This window comes from Strongylocentrotus purpuratus, unplaced genomic scaffold (assembly GCF_000002235.5).
Source record: "Strongylocentrotus purpuratus isolate Spur 01 unplaced genomic scaffold, Spur_5.0 spur5_scaffold_1, whole genome shotgun sequence".
Classification (NCBI taxonomy): Eukaryota; Metazoa; Echinodermata; class Echinoidea; order Camarodonta; family Strongylocentrotidae; genus Strongylocentrotus; species Strongylocentrotus purpuratus.
Window position 1 is genome coordinate 10,123,393 of NW_022145594.1, and position 18,398 is coordinate 10,141,790.

The following is an 18,398-nucleotide window of genomic DNA, read 5'->3' on the forward strand; positions in this document are numbered from 1 at the left end:
TTTATGAAACAAAATGACACATAATTTGAAAGATATCAGTATAATTTTCCTTTTTTTCTGAAAAAAAATAACAACTTTAAAGGGACAAATTCTAGTGGGGGCTGCTAGGGCTAAATAGGGGTTGTTTGGTGCAGATTCTTCTAAAAGCACCAAATTTGGCCCAGAGGTAGATTATACCATACTTTTACGATTTCAGCCGGACGCCAAGAAGGGCAAATCCAAAATGGCCGCCATCTGAGTTCAAGGTTAAGCGTAGTTTCAAAAGAAAAAGCGCTTGTATGATAATAGTTTATATATTTATGGGGTTTTGAAGGTCAGAGAATCTGATTTTGATGTTCTTTCATCGATTTGAGGTCTCCTAGGGGCTGCCATACTGGTCATATTGGTCAAATTCAAAATGGCCGCCATCTGATAGTTACAGGTCAATAGTAGTTCCAAAAGGAAAAGAGCTAAAATGATAACAGTTTATGTATTTATGGAGTTTTCGGGGTCAGAGAATCTGGATATCATGTTCTTTTACCAATTTGAGGATTACTTGGGGCTGTCATGCTGGTCATATTGGTCAAATCTGAAATGGCTGCCACCTTTGAGTAAAAGGTCAAGTGTAGTTCCAAAAGGAAAAGGGCTCGTATGATAAAAGTGTATATAGTAAGGGGCTTTCACTTCATTTAAGAAATAACCTCTCTTTATATCTTAGAGACACTTTCTCTTGAAAGTCAAATAAAGTCGAGAGCATCCTGGGTATCCGCCCCGGAATCCCCGGTAGGGGCTCTTCCAGGCCCCTAAAGCTGTGCCATATTGTACGGATCCATAAGAATGCAAAATAAGCACAATAAATAATTTGTATATATATATATATATATATATATGTATACATACATAGTTCTCCTATGCAAACTTCCTCTGTGAAATGCATAATAAATTAGTTTTCGAGGGTTGGCAATGAAAAAAGATTAACAGTAGAAACAGACCATGAATAAAGAAATAAACAGCTTGTTCGATTTGTTTTAAAGCATTATCTTTAAAAACCCGGACAGCTTTATCTTTATAATCCTTAACAAATAACGTCTATAATCACTCTGAGATGGAATAAAATACCAATATGAATTGCATTATGCAACGTCTAGACATAAAGGTCGGGTCCCTGGGGACTTGGATAATGCCGATAATACTTTACCGATGACCAGATTCCAAGTAAAGTTTATTACAAAGAACCAATATCGACATTCAGAAATGATTTTCGGTGACTGATGTGTCAGATGTGATCATTCACAAAGGAAAGGCCAGCACACAAACAAATTACAGTTCCTCTCTCAGCTCTCTTTATGTTCATGTGACCTTTGTAAAAGTTCGTTCCCGATTTTGGCGCATGCGGAGTGTGCAATTACGAACTCGGTTATTGATAACAGAAAATCATAATCAGATCATCCGACCCCGGAAACCCCATCGACTTTTATCATACTGGTCCTTTTCCGTTTGAAACTACGCTTGACCTTTAACTCGGATGGCGGCAATTTTTTATTTGGCCAATATGACCAGCATGACAGCCCCAGGGAGACCTCAAATCGATACAAGCACATCATAATCAGATTCTCTGACCCCGAAAACCCCCTTAATATATAAACTTTTATCATACAACCCCATTTCCTTTCGAAACTACACATGACCTGTAACTTTCAGATGGCGGCTATTTTGGATTTGACCAATATGATCAGTATGGCAGCCCCAAGGAGACCTCAAATCGATGAAAGAACATCATAATCAGATTCTCTGACCCAGAAATCCCCAGAAATATATAAACTTTTATCATACTAGCCCATTTCCTTTCATAACTACACTTGACCTGTAACTCAGATGGCGGTCATTTTGGATTTGACCAATATGAACAGTAAGGCAGCCCCAAGGAGAACTGAAATCAATGAAAGAACATCATAATCAGATTCTCTGACCCCCAAAACCCTATAAATATATAAACTATTATCATTAAAGCGCTTTTCCTTTTGGAACTACGCTTGACCTTTAACTCAGATGGCGGCCATTTTGGATTTGCCCAATATGGCAGTCCCAGAGAGCGCCCTTCTTGGCGTCCGGCAGAAATCGTAATAGTAAGGTATAATCTACCTCTGTGCCAAATGTGGTGCTTTTGGAAGAATCTGCACCAAAATATCCCTAACAGCCCCCACTATTCCTTCATGTTTAATACTAGGTCTCTATATCATCTACTTCAAAGGAAATGAATGAAAATTTCGATGCCCCTTTTTCGAAATAGTAAAATACAAATATTAACAAGAAAGGTGACTAATAACATTCATAAATAAAAGTATTTGTTGAAGGCTAGAAGATCAATCTCCTCTGAAGGCAGCTGGGATACATTGACCTCGATCATCGGAGGTCAAAATTCACAAGGTGTAGTTCAGTTTTTCGTTTTCTGTTATTTGTCTAGACAGTGGAGACCACACAGCAATATTTCCTGAACCTCAAAATACAAAATGAATGATTAGTTCACCCGAAATACTGTTAACATCAAGGAGTAACCAGTTGTCGAGATGATGTAAAATGTTTTGGTTGGTTATTTGTTTTGTCCCCTCTTGCTCTTTTCTAAAGAAAACTAAAATTTATCATCATATATTTTCAAGTCACCTATACGATTACATTTGATCAGTTTTAGTATTCCAAATCTACACTCAAGAAATAAATGCTTATCAGAACTTTGACTTTGATTATTCTTCCAAATGATTAATTTCTTTAAAAATGGTAAAAATTGTACTATAAAGGCCTGCACAAGAGCACTAGATCCTGCGATTGACCTAAAACACTGTACTAAATCAATTTTCTCATTATATTTATTATATATATTTATTTGTATATGAATAATTTCATTTCAAAGGGAGGAATAAGGAAATGATCATGAGACTGTTTAATATATGATCACAATGATCATATATTTTGTTCCCTCGATTTTAAGCAGAGATGTTAAAGATAGATTTGCCTTTCTTTCTTTCTTTCTTTCGTGAATATCCACATAAATTTCTCATTATGATAATATGCTATAATCTGAACAGATCATTGATAATAATCAGAGTATTTGTTATTTTCATCGATTTGAAATTTCTCATTGAAATTTATCATTCTCACTCCTGCTTAGTTCATTATCCACTCTTATTCTTTACTTATTTTCTGTTATATGTAACTATATTTTGATGTCAGTCGATGAAGTTTATATTATATATATTGTTCAAGTAGTTTGTATCTTCATATATGTTGCATTTATTTACAGGGCCCCATGGAAACAGTGGTTTGCTTACTGACGGGGCTACCCTGTTTAAATAAAACGGAATAACTAAATAAATAAATAATGAATACACGAGATAAGATGTAAAACTTCATAATAAAAATAACATAATTTCGAGTCCCTGCAAATGATATGTGTTTTGTTCTCCAATTGTTGAGTACTATACATGCTATTCATTGAAATATCTTCACAAAAATAAACAAATCAATTATAACTATGTGCATGTTTAAACACATTCAAAATAATCTTTCTACAACAATAGCAACTGCCACTTTACAGCAAAATGTCTTTTCATTCCAGATAGACATACAACATATTTCTCATCTTTATAACATTGTAAAACTTTCAATTTTTCAACATGTCAAAAAGCGGAACAAACCATTCAGTTTACAAATAAACATCTGTTCAGTTTACAAACTAATAAACAATCTGCAAATGATTTGTTGGTTGCCCGAAATATTGGATGGCGATATTGTGCCTAAATGTTGTATTGCCAAAATACTGGCAATTTAAAAGCTCAAGGAGATGCGTCCCCCCCCCCCCCTTACCCCTCTCTCGGCGAAGAAGAATGAGAAGAAGGAGGAGGAGAAGAGGAAGATGAAAAAATAGGAGAAGAAGCGGAAGAAGAAGAAGAAGAAGAAGAAGAAGAAGAAGAAGAAGAAGAAGAAGAAGAAGAAGCAGCAGAAGGAACTGGGGAGAATAGACGAAGAATGTAGGAGAGGAAGAGATGGAGAAGGGTTGGAAGAAGAAGAAGAACTTGGAAAAATTATTGGAAGAAGAAGCATTTCTATTTGTCAAGCTCAAATTTACTTAAAATAAAAATAGTACGGTACAATTAAAAGACATAAAAAAGGGGGGGGGGGGGAGATGTACAATATAAGAACATTTTTTTTTTCTTTTCGAAGTAATCTTGATTTGTGTACAGCGCTTTGAAACTTTTATGTCACAAGCGCTTTGTAACATGTTTGATTATTAGTACTACACTGCATTATGAACATCTTGAATATTTGCTTTATTTACAAATCTAAAATATTTACAAAGATATTTAATAACATTGCGGGTATCTTTTGAAAGAAAGACATTATCGAGAATTTAAAAAGATTAAAACATTTAAATATAAAATCTACAAGACAGAGAAAAGGAAACTGAAGAGAAAAAATAACATAAAGAAGAAAAAAGAACCTAAAGAATGAACGAAAGCAAGAAAGAAAAAAGAAAAAAAAATAGAAAGAAAGGTCAAAATTTTGTTTCATAACCCAGCAGGCGCGGATCCAGGATTTCTTAGGGGGGGGGGGGCCAAATTTGAAATTATGCGAGCCAAATATTGGTACGTAATGGTGACCAGCAGTGACGTAATGCAGGGGGATGTAGGGAGGGGCGAGTTTCCCCCTCCCTCCTCTGCAAAGCGCGGAAGCTATATATGACGTTTCATTAAAGTATTAGAGAAAGAAGACAATTCGTTGTACCGTTCTCGACTCTTAATCCTTCTCTTAATTCAGCCCCCCCCCCCTCCGCGCAGCGCGGACGCTTTGACGTTTCATTAAACTATTATTGAAAGAAGACGATTCGTTATAGCGTTCTCGAAAATTATCCTCGTTTAAATGCAATTTTCCCCTCCCGTGCGAAGCGCGGAAACTTTTTACGTTTCATTAAATCATTGACGAAAGAAAACGATTCGTTGTACCGTTCTCGACTCTTAATCCTTGTCTTAATTCAGCCCCCCCCCCCCCGTCTCGCGCGAAGCACGGAAGCTTTTACGTTTCATTAAATCATTGGAGAAAGAAAACGATTCGTTGTATCGTTCTCGACTCTTAATCCTTGTCTTAATTCAGCCCCCCCCTCCGCGAAGCGCGGAAGCTTTGACGTTTCATTAAATTATTAGAGATAGAAGACGATTCGTTGTACCGTTCTTTATACTCTTAATCCTTGTCTTAATTCAGTCCCCCCCCCCCCTCCGCGAAGCGCGGAAGCTTTGACGTTTCATTAAATTATTAGAGATAGAAGACGATCCGTTGCACCGTTCTCTATACTCTTAATTCTTGTCTGAATTTCAAAGATGTTTTTTGTCTGCTCCTTTTTCTCCCTACTTCCTCTTCCTTTCCTCTCCTCTCTATTTTTGTTCTATCCCCCCTCCCCCTGGCTACGCGCCTGCGGTCAGATAAACAAATTTTGATACCTTGTCCGACCCGAGAAGCTCAGGGGTTTTAGGCATTTGATTACGGTCAGATGAACATATTTTTATACCTTATTTGTGACACTGGCAGGACACTAATTGGCGTGAGGTCCAGCGGGCGAAGCCCCCAGAAAACAGGGCTTTTAGGCATTACATTTCCGTCAGATTAGCATCCAGGGGAGTCTAGGGCCCTAGGCGGGGTGCAAGGGACGGAACCCCGGAAGCTCAGGGGTTTTTAGGCGTTTAATTTCGGTCAGATGAGCAGCTAGTTAACTATTCTTTCTTTCTTGCTCTCTTTATTTCTATTTCTCTTTACTATACCTTTTCCAAAAAAAGTGGAGGGGGGGGGGGGAGCTCGAGGCTTGCCGATCCCCGGGCCCTAACTTTTCTCAAGAATCATATTTCTTGCCTGGCTGTAAATTTAGGAATTTGTCATTTTCCAACAAACGCATACAAAAGTATAATTTACTAAAAACTGAGGAAAAATCTCGGAAAGAATTCAGCATTATTTGTAAACCACCGTTATGGAATTAGAAATAAACCACATTTGAATTTGAATTCCCCCAACCCCCCCCCCCCTTATCAGTACGCCAGTGCCCCCCTTTTCTTCTTTCTCTTTTTTCTTCTTTCCCTTTCTCTCCTCCTTAAGGTTTGCCGAGGGGGTGGGGGGGGGGGGGGCAAGGGCCTTTCGGCCCCCACCCCGATCCACACGTTGTTGGCGGGATTAACCGGAACTGATCTCCCGTTCTTTTCACCCTTTTCTTTTCTTCTTCCTCTCCTCTTTCCCTTTTCCTTCTTTCTCTCTTTGTTATAGCGGGGGCGGGGGGAGGTAAGGGCCTTTTGCCCCTCCTCGATCCACCGGCGGGAAAATTGCAAATGATATCCCCTTTCTTTTCTTTTCTTCTTTTTCCTTCCCTTTATCTCCTCTTACCCTTTCCCTTTCCTTCCTTCTCTCTTATTTTTTTTATTTTAGTGGGGGGGGGGGGGGGTGCAACAGCCTGGGAGGCAAGGCCCTTTCGCTCCCCCCCCCCCACCGATCTCCTTCTTCACCCGTTTCTTTTCTTCTTCCTCTTCTTTCTTCTGGCGCTACAACTCTTACAAAAACAAAATGCAAAAATATCCAAAAAGAGATGACTGCAATGGGGAACTTTGATTTAAGCTACGCGACCATTATTCTCTCATTTCCTTTCACATTGTATCTCATAACCATGAGAATTGCCAAGCTATTGTATACGTCATTTCGTTACACGAACACACACAAACACACGCACACACACCCACGCACACACACACCCACACGCACGCACACACACACACACACGCACACGCACACACACACACACACACAAGATCATAACCTGCACGAGTCTACAAGGTGTGAGAAAACTCTGATTCAGGAAAGAATGCAAGGGTGAAAGTAAAAGCGAAAAAAGTGGACACTCTTACATGGCTTCAATGGATGCCGTCTTTGTTCTCTTTTTGCCTTCTTCTTACTCCTTGACCGTTCGCGCATATTTTTTTTTACAAAACTGTTTAGCCATATATAGTACATGTGCAAGCACGTATACCCAGTGAAGAGAAGGTAATAGAAAAGGGAAAACAAAAAAAATACATAAGGAGAGTGCAGAGGATATGGAGAAAGAAAGACAAAGAAATACATAAGAAATACATAACGGAAGGGCTTTTAGGCACCAAATTACGCATCTAGGGACCCGCCTTAGGCCCCTTGGTTGAGTCCAGAGGGCAGAGCCCCCGAAAGCTCAAGGACTTTAGGCATTTAATTACGGCAAGATGAGCAAACAGGGGCCGCCTTAGGGCCCTTGGTGGGTTCCAGGGGGTAGAGCCCCCGGGAGCTCATGGAAAAATACTGCCATTTTAGCAATACTTGTAAATCACTGGTATCAAATTAAAAATAACCCACGTTTAAATTGTATGGGGGGGGGGTGGGGGTTACTGCCCCCCCCCCCCATCCATCAGTACGCCAGTGAAAGAGGCGGAGGTGACGGAAGGGACTAACCCATAAAGCTGTATGATAAGTCTTATATGTAAACCCCTCACAGGTTTTTGAAGTCTTGTTGTGTTACAAAATTACATTCTATAGCAAAACTACAGCATAAAAACAAGCAATATACTTTTTTTCACGCTTCACTTTTACTTTGCCGATATCTAGTGTGCAGTCCGAAGGGTTGTAAATATTTACTAGGTAAATTTTAGTTTGACTGAGCAGGAAGGGACTTCTTAAAAGAGCAAGCTGAATATTCATTTTTGGAACACTGATCTATTTCTATAACTTTTAATCTTGTTAACATACAGTGTAATTTGTACATACGTGATACCAACAGAATACATATTTTCTTCAATATTTACTTGTATATTTTTAGTATATTATGCGAAGGAGCGTAGCGACCGAGCGAGAAGATGTTAGCATTTCTATTAGTCTAAACGCTGTACTCTTGGGCCCACCAGAGCCTTAAAGCGTGTTGCAGTCTTTAGTCAGTATTTGCTATACATTTTGTTGGTGTGCACTTTTTCAAATTATCCATGGGGGACGATCCCCCTCAGAAAATTGAAGGAAGACGTGTACCCCGTCCTTCCACCTATTTTGTGTTTTGCTCAAAAAACTATCCACAAAAAAGGACTATGTATGCTCCTTTTGTGAAGCGACCTATCAATATTAATGTTCACATATCAGTCCCTTTTTGGATTGCCCTCCTCCCGTTCCCCCCCCCCCCCCCCCAAGAAAAAATATTGTCACATTGTTACATGTGTGCACAATATATATTGATGTGTCAACCTTACGAAAGTGGTGTTTTCATGACAGTGGCGGATCCAGGGGTGGGCCGAAACGGCCGCGGCCCCCCCCCCCCTATTGGCGAAGCAAAAAAAATTGAGAAGGAAAAAAGAGAAAGAAAAAAAGAAGGAAAAAAAGGGGGGAAAAGAAGAAGATAAAAGAAAAGAGAACAAAAAAGTAAAGAAAAGAAAGAGAGAGTTCAAAAAAGAGGAAAGAAAAAGAAGAGAGGAGCCGGGGAGAAAGAAAGACAACGAAATGGCACTAAAAATTAGTGACAATGGCAGTAACGACGAATAAGGGAAAGACAAAGGGAAGGGGGTGCGTGAAGGCGGATGCATTGAGGAGAGGGGGGGGGGGGAAGGGGTGACTGGCCGTATTCTTATTTTTAGGTTATGCGAAACTGAGTCGAAATTATGCTTCTTTTCAAAACAATCTTAGCATGCTTGTTTATGTTAAGCCGGAGTGCATGAAAAGGTTAGTGTAGAAACACTTCTGAAAAGGCCGCGCCCGGCCCCTCCAAAGAACGGCAGAATGGTAATCTATAAATTATGGGGTCATTCTTGATGGCTTTGGAGTCGTTATTAAGGAGGGGGCCGGCCCTACTCAAATGGTAGTGACTGTAACGATGGATAAGGGAATAAGGAGGAAGGGATGCACATGCAGGCGCGTATACGCAGGGGTGGAGGGGGGAGGGGGAGGGGGGAGGGGGGAGGGGGGTCGAACCCCCCTCAAATTTTTGTCAAGTTGGTCCTGATGTGTATAATGCGTAGACTAGGGGTTCTCAAACTTTTTCTTTGACGGTCCAGAAGCGATTTCTATGAAAGCTGTAAGGTCCGAAATGACACTTGTATACTGAAGATAATGAGGCTTGTTTTTGGTCTATATCTGATCCAAGGAGAATTGTTACAGTTTAAAAAAACAGAACCGCCAGTGCTTCCACTCGTTTAAATAGAGTTTCCTGAAAAAGAACACCCAATATCCTGGAATTTGAAAGAATTTTCTTAAAACTTTCAAAATGCCTCTTACTTGGATTTCTTATTTGGATGAATCGCTATGAACCAGCGCTCAAAATACACGGGGGCGGTGGGCGATTCGCCCCCGTGAGCTACATAATCGCCCCCGTCAGGTTGCTCACGGGGGCGATTGCAAAATTAAAAATCGCCCCCGTGGAATTATAATATAAAGATTTTCTTTTCTGGTATAACTTTAACACGATATTGAGTTTCAATTTTCAAATGAAATGGAACTTAGATTAGCGTGCAAGATTTCTTGTTTTATGAGTAGGCCTATTATTACCGATTCAGCTCACAGTGCAGTGCCGCCGTCAGCAGTGGTTATAGGCCTACTGCGCTCGCGCAAGGGCAGAAACATGGTCATGGAGAAGTTTTTCGTTGTGAAAGCGTTAACCCGCTGAAATCTGGTGATTTCAAATGACTAGCAAATAATGAACCTCGACCAGTAAATCAATATTAGGGACCTTTAGATTTGCACGATGGGAACGTGGACTGAAACGTGTGACCTCCTTTTAAGGCAGTGCCAGTGCTTAAAAGGACGTGACATGTGACTGCCAGTGCCTTAAAAGGACGTAACACGTCCACGTCCACGCAAATCTAAAAGTCCCTATTGAGAAGAAGAGGAAGACCAAGATGTCGTGGAATGATATGGTAACATGGGCAGATCTACGGGGGGGGGGTTAGGGGTTTAACCCCCTCCTCCCACCCCGGCCCCCTTGGGCTGCCAAGTGAAAATGTGATATTAAAGCGGGGGGGGGGGGGGGTGCTGGAGAGGAGGACTACTAATCTATTTTATTTGTTTCATGGGGGGGGGGGAGTGAAGCGCCGTTTTAGCATGACTTTCTTTTTAACTCTTACTTTCACCTATCTCAGATAACCCTAAGTTTTTGGTTGCTGCTTTATATGTAGTTGATAATGCATGATTAAAGTAAAGAGAGAGAGAGAGAACCACCATCATTTTGCAATGGTTCAGGGTTCGTGTAATGTACATTTGAAACCATTTCTTAGCGTCTCAACCCTAACAAAATGGCAAAACTATTTTTGAGGAAAAGCATTATACTGAATTAAATAAAGAATAATAGCTTTATATTGCATGATACTAATACTGATACGGGCTAAAGACAATGTGGTATTTGTTTAGAGGTATTCCAAAATGACATTCTGATAATCAACATTTGTTCTGGTATCATAATGTATATACGCATAATACAACTGATCTTTATGATTTCTTAACGTGACATAGCTTCTTTTCCCCCTGCAAACAAAAAAGAAAACAAGGTTATTTAATAAAAGGATCATGCGACAAATAATCATTGTGATTCAAATTGATGCAAGGATTTTTTTTGAATAAGCAATGCTTTTCACCAGAATCTTCTTTGTAAAAACGACTTTTACAAATCTCAGCCATGCAAATCTGCCACTGTGTTGTAAGATCACTTTCAGATTAGGAGAAGTGTATTCTTTAATGAGTATTTTACATTGAATGGAACGTCTCAACTCAGTAAGCATGACTGAGATTTGTAAAAGTTGTTTTTACAAAGAAGATTCGGGTGAATAGCAGTGCTTATTCAAACAAATATTCGCATCAATTTGAATCACAATCATTATTTGTCGCTTAATCCCTTTTAATGACCTTGTTTTCTTTCTCGTTTGCAAGGGGAGAAGAAGATATGTCACGTTAAAGACATCATAAAGATCAGTGTTGTATGCGTATATATTATATACACAGGCCAGTAACAGCTATGTAGCTTGTAAATTTGTAAGAGGGAAAATGCTGATTGGAATGATAATGATGAAATAGCAAATAATTGAGGAGTATCATAGGTACCAATTCAATGGATATTTGTATAAAAAAGAGCCCCCGTCAGTACTAAAAGAGCCCCCGTGAGAAGGCTCACGGGGGCTCTTTTTGGGGGGGGGGGAAGAGCCCCCGTGGACAAAAAATTAATTTGAGCCCTGGCTATGACGTTTTAATATAATTTATATCAATTATTGAGTGGGCTTATTTTGCTTTCTAATGGATCCATACAACATGGCAGAGCCTTTTCAAGAGAGAAATTGTCTTTAGGAGAAAAAAGAGGTTATTTCTAAAATGAAATGAAAGGGTTATTGACTTTCAAGAGAGAAAATTGTCTATAAAGCTATGGTCACAAATTAGAGCAGCGACCGACCGATCAGTAGCCTGCTCGGTCGCTGCTGGAATTAGGCATCGCCCAGCGATTAGTTCGGTGCCCGGGCGGCGACCGCCCAGGCACCGAGCGTATTTTGGGCGGCGGGTGAAAAGTGGGCAGGCGCCGCCCAAATTTTAACTCCGCGCTAAAACTTCAGCGGCGACCGAGCGATGCCCTAACAACGAGCGGTGACTGGCCGGTCCCCGCTCGGTGGCCGGGCAGCCGCCGGGCAGAATTGGTTAAAAACTCGCCGCTCGGCCGCCGAGCAGGCTACTTTTGGGTAATGTGACCATAGCATAAGAGAGGAAGAGAGGTTATTTCTAAAATGAAATGAAAGGGCTCTTGTCAAATAGCCCTTTCATTTCATTTTTTCTCTCGAAATAAACTCTCTTTCTCTCTTATAGACGATTTTATGAGATGGAATCTTCAATCTGAAGCCTTTTTGTGCTCTTTGAAAATGGCACACTGAATGGGGGCAGTGCAATTTAAATTTCAAGGGATGGATTAGAGTTTTTATTGAGAGTCAAATAGCCCTTTCATTTAATTTTAGAAATAAACTCTAATACATTCCTTGATATTTAAATTGCGCCGCCCCTATTGTGTCATCTTTTTAAAGAGCACAACAGAGCCCTCAGATTAGGCAGCAAGTAGCAAAACAAACCCGTAACACTGGACACAACATTCAATGGGATGATGCCCATATCATTGAGTTTGAAACGCACTTCTGGTCAAGAATGGTAGAAGAAGCATCTGCATAAAAAGGATGAATCCTTCACTAAATAGGGATTCTTGCTATACACTTTTACCTTTGTGTAACTAATAAAAGGTCCACGGGCGTGGTTGTTAGAAGCTTAAACTACATAAAACTCTCTCCAATTTTGCAGGGGGAGAGCCTTTGTCGGGAGTCTTTAATAATAAAAGGGATAAATCCTTCACTGAATAGGGATTCTTGCTATATGTTACCTTTCTTCGCTCCAGTGATCTCGAGGCAGCAGACAGCAAGAAATTGTGTAAATAATTTGCTGTTGCCGAGAGTCTTGCATGGGGCGGAGCCCCAGGAAGTTCTTGAACTTTAAAAAAAATTAGGAAATTCCAAATAGTCGTCATGAGCGATAGAAATTGTAATTTCCTCCTTGAAAGTCACATAACCCCTTTCATTTCATTTTAGAATTTAACCTCTCTTTCTCTCTTAAAGACAATTTCATATAACTTCTGTTTTCGTATTGTTGTACTTTCGTCCGCAGACTACTTAAGCACATGTCGAGCCAACTCAGTCGGAAATGTAATAATATGTAGGCCTAAGTGTAAAGTTAAGTTTCATGTTCTTCCTTTTTTCTTTCTTTCTTTCTTTCTTTCTTTCCTCTCTCTGTCTCTCTCCTTTTCCTCTATCTTCTTTAAAAAAAAAAATTCTTTCTTTTCTTCTCATTTTTCTGTGTGTGACATGCGTTACGCGTACGTCTATCAATGTCTTAATATGGTAGATTTACATTTTGATGTTTCCCTTTGTAGGTGCACCTTATATTCCAGAAAGTGCCCTATTTTGATGGTGCCCCCCCCCCCCATGTATTGATCTCGATAAAAATAACTTTCTCATTAATTCTATTTCCAATATATCTAATACTTGCACTAATCTCCAATTTAAAAAAAAAATCGTCTACTTTCTCTCAAGACAACATTATATAAAGGATTCATTAATGCAAGGCTATCACGCGAGTAATCTCTCAATTTCTAACTTCCTGCTTTCCTCATCTCCCAGTCTCCCTTGCTTCAATATTCCTCGTTACTTCCTTCTAATTGAACTCCAACTTAATTGATGTTATACACTGTATCTTTTCTTCAACTACAGGTAGATGCAAATGTTACTCAAAATCCATTATATAAATCACACTCAGGATACAGCCAATCGACGAGAATTGCTTCAATCTATATTTTACATGTATCATTAATATATGGTTTTACAATGGCTATGGTGATGAGTTGTCTAGGTAACATGTTGATGTGTTTGTTAAATGTATTACCATGGTGCACCTTCTTGGTTACAAAAAAAATATGTGTATGTATTAACGTAAGTTCGTGCCTTTACATATCACAGTAGAAATCAATGTTTTATATTTGATGCAGAATAATATTAATATTTGAAGATTAGAAACACAAACAGTTTCCATAACCGTTCAAGTGTTTCAAGAAAAAGTTAAGCAAACTTTCTCCTGGATGTAAATTGGAATTTTAAGCGGTTTCATTGGAATTAATCGAGAAATTCCCCTCGCTAGCGTGTAAATAAAAAATACGCCGGCCGGTGTGACCGCGCCGTTTGTCCGTCGGACATAATATGCGGGTTTTCTGCTCGCACGGATCGTCCGAGGGACGATCCGTGCGGATTGCTATCCGCGCAGTCTGTCCCCCCATTGCTTTACGTGTATATTTGATAAAAAGGAAGAAATTTGGCAAATCAATGTATTTAGACTCATTGTAAATCATGTGGTTGGCATTTTTTCTAGAAATTACATAATAATAACTCTTTACAATTTTTTAAAGCAAATGGGCCAGTCCTTTTGAAAGTAGAAGTGAATATTTTCTTTAAAACATTTATTCTATGAAGGCATACTCGTGATATTGGCCCCACAATTACTGTTGTAATCGATTGTACGTGGCTTCGTACTTACGGTCAGATGAGCATATTTTAATACCATATTCATGACACTGGCAGGTCACTAATTGGCGGATGGTCCAAGGGGCGGAGCCCCCGGAAGCGCAGGGGTTTTAGACATTACAATTAAGGTCAGATTAGCATCCAGGGGCCAGCCTTAGGGCCCAAGATGGGGTCCAGGGGGCAGAGCCTCCGGAATTAGCTCAGGGGTATTGGCATTTAATTACGGTTACATGAGCATACTTTCTTTTCTATTTCTTTCTATTTAATTCTCTTTAATATACTTTTTCAAAAGTGTGGGGGTGGGAGGGGGGGGGGGGCTTGAACCCCCCAAGCCCGCCGTTCCGCGGGACCTGACATGTCGGCCTCTAAATAGTAAATAAGCACATTTTTTGCCTGACTGTAAATTGTGATATATGTCATTCTCCAACAAACGCATAAAAAGTATTCAGCAACATCTGTATATCACTGGTATCAAATTAGAAAAAAATAATCACTTTTAAAGTTTATATTGGTGGGGGGGGGGGGGGGTAGGAACTGGCTGAATACTTACACCTATGGTGTCGAGGGGCTCTTTCTTCATTTTTTTATTCGGTAATAAATAAGGTTAGTTGTGTGGGTGTCACTCAGGCGCGGATATACGGGGGGCGATGGACCCGCCCCCCCCCCCCCCTCTTTGAAAAAATAAGAAATGAAAGGAAAGAAAAGAGAAAGGAAAGGAAAAAGTGAAGAAAGAAGGGCTAAAAACACGAGTTAGAAGTAGACCCATCAGGGCACTCACTTATCCGTATCAGGAGGAAAAATACACGGGGGCTCGGGGTGAATTAGCCCCCGAAATGCCAAAAAGAGCCCCGAAAGTCAAAAAAGTAACCCCCGAAATGTTTAAAGTATTTTTTCTCTGATCCGTATATAGGAAAAGGCCCTGGGGCAGCTTGCCATACTCCGATATTTGGGTCGTTTTCCGATCAGAACTAGCCCTAACTATCATTCCAGGATTTTTTGATTCAGAACCTAAAACAAAGTTACCCAATCCCTTTAAGTTTAAAAAATAGACTTCATTGAACTGTAATTAGGCTTAGGAATCGGGGGGAGGGGGATTGGGGGGCGCAGAAAAAAAATATTGGGGGGGGGGGGGCTCAGAGATCATTGAGCCCCCCCCCCCCAATATTTTTGGCGGGGCATATAGATATCATTAATTGAGCCCCCAATCTTTTGGTGGGGCTTAGATATCATTGAGTCCTTAGGGGCTAAGATACCATTGAGCCCCCAATATTTTAAGTGGGGCTCAGATATCATTGAGCCGCCCCCGAGACTTATTGCGGGGCTCGGATATCATGAACCCCCTCCTCCCCAATGATTATATTCTAGGCATGAAACTCATGTATACCTATAATCTACAGACGTACCATTCAAATATAAACATTTTATAAATATTTATTTAGGGAGGAGAGAGGGGGGCTCAGACATCGGATCTCGCTTATCATTGACCCCAAAAATATATTTGGTAGATCTCGGATATCATTTAAACCCCCAAATATTTTGGAGGGACTCTGATATCATTGAGCCCCCCCCCCCATATGTTGGTGGGGCTCAGATATCATAAGCCCCCCCCCCCCTCAAGTATTTTTGGTGGGGCTCGGATAAAATCACGGAGCCCCCCGATATTTGTGGGGGGCTCGGATAACATCACGGAGCCCCCCAATATTTTTGAGGGGCCCGGATATCATTGAACCACCCCCCCCCCAAAAAAAAAAAAAAAATATATATATATATATATATATATATTTCAGCCGGGCTCGGTTATCATGAGCCCCCTCCCCAATATTTTGTTCGTGCTGATGAGTTGAGGGAAGTGTATGCCGGAGATATTGACTTTGTAGCATTAACTCGGCAGCTAACAAGCCTCCAAGACGTGTGCGACGATGAGAGTAAACCTATCAAATATACATTAAAACAATCTGTGAGATTTTCAACAACAGTCCAATCTATCAGAGATCATTCTCAGAGGTGCACATCCTTCTTCTCATTTACCTTACAATCCCGGTTACAACGGCAACTTGCGAGAGAACATTCTCTGTCTTGAAACGGATCAAAACTTCTCCGATAAGTACAATGACCCAAAGAAATCTCAACCAAAGCTTAATATTACACGAAATCTCGTAAAGATAAACTGAACTTGAAAACTATTGCCCAAACTTTGTTTTCAGGAATACAAGAAGACAGAACTTCTTTGGCACATTTGTCTGAGGCTGCATGAAAAGAAGAAAAGTCTGAAATTTTCGCCGCGATGACATAGACGAGGAACAAAGAATTTATTTTCAGGTGCAAATTAAAGACAAAGACAAAGTGCCACATTTCCGTTTTTAAATATGTCCGATTATAGGCATGTGTGACAATAAAAGTTTTGTTTTTCACGTTCCTGGGGTATTATTTTTTCCAAAGGTGTTAAATGTGTGTTTTGTCATACTTAATAAAATAAACTGAATATCTTATAATTCAACGATTTCTTCAAGTAGGCCTACTTTTATTAATTTCTTCAACTGCTTAAAAGTAAGGCTACAAATGCTTTGTTATTGTAGAGCTGTAGTGTGAACAGGCTACTTAGTAATTCACATGTATAGATTGGTGCACATCATTATGCTTGATCATCCTCTCCTATCTGTTTGTTTTCATTCCTCTGTTAGTCATCCTTTATTTGCTACCTATGATATTTGAATATTCATTATTTCCTTTTATTATATAAATGATCATGTAAATCCCTATATATGCAAAATAAACCATGGAGGTTTAAAGTTGTAAAGCCCATGGCAGTTCAACACACGCAATCATGAAATAAAGGTGTCTTCATCGAAGTGTCTCTGTAAGTTTAGAACCACGCCCTGTGCCTACCTGCTCAGGCCACTCTACATTCAGGGGCGTCGCTAAAGGGGGGGGGGGGGTGTGGGGTTGAAGTCGGTGGTATTTTTTATGTCGGTCGGCCAGCAATTTGTTCCCCTTAAAGCTGTGACTTTTTATCGGACAAAGAAACATTTTTGAAACTTCAGACAATGATTTAGAGTCGGTTCAATGAATCGTCTTCTTTTTCTAATAATTTAATGAAACGTCGAAGCTCCCGGGCTTCGCACGAGAGGGGGAGAAACTGAATTCAGACAATTAGGCTTAAGAGTAGAGAACGGTATACAACAAATTGTTTTCTTTCTATAATAATTTAATGAAACGTCTAAGCCTCCGCGCTTCGTGTGGGATGGGGAAACTGAATTCAGACAAGGATTAAGAGTCGAGAACGGTACAACAAATCGTCTTCTTTTCATAATAATTTAATGGAACGTCTAAGCTACTGCGCTTCGCGCGGGATGCCTTTCACCCATCCCCTCCCCCACCTAGGGAGCGCTTTGCGCACTCTTTAAGTGATTCGCTTGCTCAATACCGCCCATCCCTGAAATAAGATCCTAGCTACGCGCCTGCATTAAAATATATAGCCATGATGCTTACTAAGTTGACGAAATAATTTGTATATTGATGTCGTCGACGACAATGACCATTTGCGCATAACAATTTAGCCTTTGGCCCCGGGTTTATAGGGTTAAATTTGTAGATATTGGAACATTTGATTTTGTCGGTAATTAATTGGTGGCTTGTTTTGTCGGGAATCGTTGACCTCTATCCCCCCCCCCCCCCCCACTGAAAAAGGACTAGCGACGCCACTGACGACACATCAGGCCTATACTTGCGTTTTGTGAGAGGCTCAAGTATCCGGGCCAGCTATTTATAGTTGAGTAAGTTTTGAAGAAAAACAAAAACGAGTACTCGCTCTCCAATCGTATTGGTTATTGGGGAATTTCGAATGTCATCACATATGTTTTTTTTCCTTTTAACATAATAATTGTTTTGCGACTCAATTCAGGCCTGACTAAATATAAACTTTTTCGTAAGGCAACAGACAAGTAATTTAGTCATATACCTGATTAACATTTGAAGATTTCCTACACTAGTGCCTGGCCGTGCGTGTTCCATATTTGAACACTAAGTTGCACCTGAAATTGCAACATGTGCATTATAAGCTCCAAACGCTTTCTTTCAAACAAATACACCAACAAAAAATCCCCAAAGCTTGAATGCATACTATTTCACAAGATGTAATTAAACAATATGAATTATATTAATGATACACTGACATGTACATGCAAATGCATGATAATTTTTGCACTTCTTGCTCCCAGCAAGATAGTTTCCTTCTACATTTAATTTTGTTGCTGTTATGAGTTTATGAGTTTATATTCATATTTTTGTTATCAAACAAGAATAAATAAA